Source organism: Montipora foliosa, chromosome 7 (genome assembly GCF_036669935.1).
Source record: "Montipora foliosa isolate CH-2021 chromosome 7, ASM3666993v2, whole genome shotgun sequence".
Lineage (NCBI taxonomy): Eukaryota > Metazoa > Cnidaria > Anthozoa > Scleractinia > Acroporidae > Montipora > Montipora foliosa.
In genome coordinates, this window is record NC_090875.1 from 11,503,192 (window position 1) to 11,508,191 (window position 5,000).

Sequence of the window (5,000 nt, forward strand, 5' to 3'; positions counted from 1 at the left end):
TTTCAGATCTTTCCTGCCTCTGATTTGCTTTTTATTTTCCTCTGGGCGAAAATGTTGCTTACACACCTTAGTGTATTCAGTCACAACAAATCCGTCTCGGTTTTCTTGTCTCTGAATTGCCAAAAGCCAACGATTCCTACTTTTGGCATCCAGAGGAAAAAAAAAAATGAAATGTTAGTTTTTTTCCCTCCTGATTGTTATAAAAATAACTTTGGCAACCAGGTACACTGCAACATTTGCTACGACCACCGCGGGAAGAAGTCAACGGGCTGTCCGCCATGTTTGATGTTGTCCACCCGAGCCTCATTTTCATGTTTTCGCGCGAGTGCTTGTGACGAATGCGGGAAAGGTCTATTTATCCGAAAATAATACACGGAATTCATAAATGGCGGCCAACCTGGGTCGAGTCAGCGTCCAAACCTGACATCGAGGCGTTTTAGGATAAACACGCAGTATTTTTGAGGAGCGAAGGTGAAAACGAACGACCGACGTGCGGAAAATTACATTCCTGGTTCTTCTTTAGTGCCAGAAGGTCATCGGTATTAAAAAATCATGAGCCACGGTTTTGGTTGAAATGTTGGAACGATTCTGTTTAAAGATCAAATTGCAAAGAGGTAAATTTTAAACTTTAGTAAGCTTACATCGTTCGATCCGGCTTAGGCTTTAATAGGTCATAATTGTATAAAATCAAGTAATCTGTTTGATGAATTTTTTTTTCTTTTTGCTGCTATGGCTTTTTCAAGAGTCGAAGAATATATCATTCTAGGGAAAGACATTTTTCTTATTGATCCGGATCCGAATTTGTTGTACACAAAGCGAAAATGTGCCATGTAGGGTGCGACTTGAGGTGTTGTTGATTCAAACTCTGTTGAGGTTTGAAGCTTACTAGTGCATATGCATGCCTCTTCAGGATTTTGCTGCCGCATCACTGATTAAATCTTGTGTACTTTAACTTTCAAACAAGGAAAATTTACAGCATAAGAGCCAAAGAGAGGTTACAATAACCAGTCTTACGCGCCACCTATTACCTCTCACACTGCAGCTCCCCTCCTCCCCTTATCAGTGTTGCTAGCGAGACAAAAAAATTGTTGGAAAATTAAACAGTCAACATTGAAAGGGGGAGAGGGGAAGGGAAGCGGGAAAGGTTTAAATTCTAGATACGGCGGGTATTGGAGTCTAGAAAAGGTTTTTTTTTTTAATGGAAGTGTCTCAACAATTTTGCAACTTGTTGTTGCTTAAAATTAGGTGGTTCGTCATTTTTTCTGAAGAAGTGATAGCACTTACAGCGAAAATAAAAGGGCTTGTCATCGCTAGTGCAATCTATTCCTAAGATGTTCGTCCTCATGGGTTCATAGGTTTCTTGATTTCCAAAGATACAACAATACAAATTAATAATACATTTTACAGAAATGTGGAGATTTGCAAGTGAAAACCCACAGGGTTAATAATGTTTGCACACCTACTGTAGCATTAATACAAGGTATTAGTATTAATATCTAATTTTAAATAGCAGGCATGAGATATGATAGACTATGTTGTGGGAACCAAGAAATAAAATAACTAGACTATAATTAGGTTAATTAGTAAGTTTGAGGTAGAAAGTAAGCAAACAAACTAACGAAACAAAGCAAGACAATGACACGGTGCAACTACATCTAAACAGGAAGTCATTCTCGGGCTTTGGATGTAAGCAGAAAAACTTTAAGCTTTTTTCTTTGGAGAGAGGAAGCCTTTTTTATTCATTAAGAGAGCATTCATAATTTATCTAGAGGGTGGGCTATGATCATTTCCTTATTTTTTCCTTTCAATTTTGAAAACCCCCCCCCCCCCCGATCATCTCAGAGTTTTTTTCTGCCCCCCCCCCCCCCCTCAAGAGATGTTGATTTATCAAAGAAAAATATCATAGCCCCCCCCCCCCCCCCCCCAGCACATAAATACAACATGTCAGCTCACCCTTAGCCATATCAAAGTCTTGTGACAGGTATATTGAGCTGTATTAGTAATGAACATAGTAAATCAGTAACAATTGCACTAATGAAATGGTGATATTTCAAGATGTCAATTTATGAAAATATAATGTTCAGTACAATTAAATCTCTAGCATTTTTAATTCAAAATTGTTCTATTTTGGACATTCTTGAGGAAAGATGATTGAATGATTAGCTGATAATAAATTTAAATATCTGAATTGGTACTGGAGAGAAAGTAGTCTTTTAGTTGCACTGAACATACATTCCATATAAATTTGATTCAAGCGGATTTACAAGCTGATGATCTGATAGATCATGGCCAGTTGTTAGTGCAGTGTTTTTAAATGAATTCAGGAAACTGCTCAGAAGAGGCTCGCGAGAGCACCTAAGAGCTATGGAGATTACAATTGGGAGGAGCTTCTTCTGACTGAAGGGCTAAATTGTCTTTACGTTGCGGAACTTGACTTATATTTGAAGAATCACTAGTTACCTTGAAAAAAAAAACTGAAAAAGAAAAAGAGACTAGGGCTGAGGCATTGAGAACCATGACTGTAACAGTGCAACGTCTTTTACAAGAGCCAGAAGCAGTCTCAGATGATGATGATGATGACGAAGGCGACGACACTGTCTTAGGGGAAACACGGAGTGAGGACAGTGAGAGTGAGGAGAGCGAGTGTGAGGAGAGTGAGAATGAGAAGAGCGAGAGTGAGGAGCGTGACAAGAGTGAGTTTGAGCCACTCGCAAAGAGACTTTTTAGCACAAGAAGTGGGCGTCATGCATCAAATTTCATACTCTAGTTCTGTATCAACATTTTGTCGAAATGAAATAAAAGACAGGAATTGTAAGAGCGTCCAACAGCATATTTTCATTTCCTTTTCTTTTTCAGGAAAAAAAATGGTTTCCCCCCCCCCCCCCTTCCCCCTAAATCATAGTAGGGAAAAAGAGTGACTCTTTCCGCCCCCCCCCCCCCCCTCCCCTCAAAATCATCATAGCCCACCCTCTAGGTAAGTTATGAATGCTCCCTAAGGTATTTTATTCCAGTTATCGGGTGCAGCAAATGATGTTTGTGAAATAGGAGTCATAAATATCAGGAAGCAAGTTATTTTGATGTTTGTATACAAGCTCACCCATTTGTAAGTTAGTAATTTAAAATATGTTTAGTATACGTAATCAAGTAAACAAGGGTCTGCTATGATCTGGCCAGGCTGGTTGTGTTATAATCCTTAATACGGTTTTTTGTAGCAGTAGTAAACAATTTAATTTAGTGAAGTAGGTACTTCCCCATCAGACAGTGCAGTACGACAGATGTGAGTAAGATTGAGCTAAATATTGACATTTTAAAATATTCAAGGTAAGATGCGAACAAACTTTGCAAATAATACCAGCACATTTAGATCATCAAGAGTTTTTCCCTTCTTCCAGCTGGTTGGGAAAAAATGATGCTTCCCAGCCGCTCTTCCCGATAAACTTGTTCATTTCTGCCTTAGTAAAAAGCGACATTTTCTCCACTAGAGAGCACCTAACACTTTAAGGTTTCGGAAATTTTGCCTCAGTTTTGTTTAAGAAACCTCACCAGAGTATTCACAGAGTATTAACAACAGCACAACTCCCACCCTGCTTGGCAAATTTTCGCCTTTTGTACAACAAGTTCGGACTCGGATCAATAAGAAAACTGTCTTTCCTTTGAATGAGGTATTCCTCGAGTCTTTAAAAAGCAATAGCAACAGAAGGAAAACGAAGAGCTCTTTTTAATTTCTTCAAACAGATGACTTGATTTTACACAATTATGACAAGCCGGATCGAACGATGTAAGCCTACTAAAGTTTAAAATTTACCTCTTTACAATTTGAGTTTTAAGCAAATCGTTCCAACATTTCCGCCAAGACCGTAGCTCATGATTTTTTAATACCGATGACCTTCTGGCATTTAAAGAAGAACCAGGAATGTAATTTTCCGCACGTCGGTCGTTCGTTTTCTCCTTCCCTTCTCAAAAATACTGCGTGTTTATCATGTTTGGCCGCTAACTCGAGCCAGGTTGGCCGCCATTTATGAATTCGGTGTATATTTTGTCAAAATATCAGTCTGGCTTTCGATCCTTTCACTCAACTGTGACCGCTTTGCTCGAGGCCATTGATAATTTGGCTTTAACATAGATCGTGGCTATGTTAATGCTGTTGTCTTTTTAGATCTAAAAAAATATTTGACCCAGTCAATCATCCTATTTATAGAGCGTTTTCACATGACGTCACGGCGGCCATGTTGGTGTTCCAAAAGAAAGAAATGGCGGCCATGATGGTGTACTAAACTAATCCTCCAGGGATTGAAATCTATTTTTATGCAAATAATTTCTTCTGTTTCAGTAATCCAAGATGGCTGCTGGTCATGTGAGTGAAAACGCTCTGTTATCCAAACTATATTCACATGGAGTCGAAGGAAATGCCTACGAATTGCTTTCTTCTTACTTAGACAATCGTACGCAAAAATGATCTGTCAATGGTGTCCTTTCTGAAAGCTGCACTTTAACTTGTGGGATCCCCAGGGGACAATACTGGGGCCTCTTCTGTTTCTCTTATATATTAATGACTTACCCAATTGTTTATCAAATTCGCAACCAAGAATATATGCGGATGATACTCACCTAACAGATGCTGACAACGACATCTGCTCCATTGAGGGCTCATTAAATCAAGACTTGTCAAATATAAACCGTTGGCTCATTGCCAATAACTGAATTTATCTTAATTGGATCAAGACAAAAATTGAACAGTTTATCCGATCTCCCTGCCTTGGAAATTAACGGTACACAATTAAACAGACTGAGTCAATTTCACCTAGTCTCTTGGTGTATTAATTGATGAAAATTTAACATGGAGTAATCATATCAAAGCTATATATATCCAAGAAAAAACTCTTCTGGTATTGGATCTATTAAACGAATAAGTCACTGTGTTCCTCCTGCAACTCTACATAATATCTCACACGGGTTAGTTCAATCGCACTTCGACTATTATAGTGTTGTTTGGGTAACTG

The 5,000-nt window shown here is 38.7% G+C and overlaps 1 protein-coding gene across 1 annotated transcript in view; it reads left to right on the forward strand.

Annotated features, from left to right (window-relative positions):
- The window catches only part of LOC138010438 (tyrosine kinase receptor Cad96Ca-like), a 49,903-nt gene that overhangs the window by 40,516 nt on the left and 4,387 nt on the right, over nt 1-5,000 (forward strand). The window lies entirely within an intron of this gene.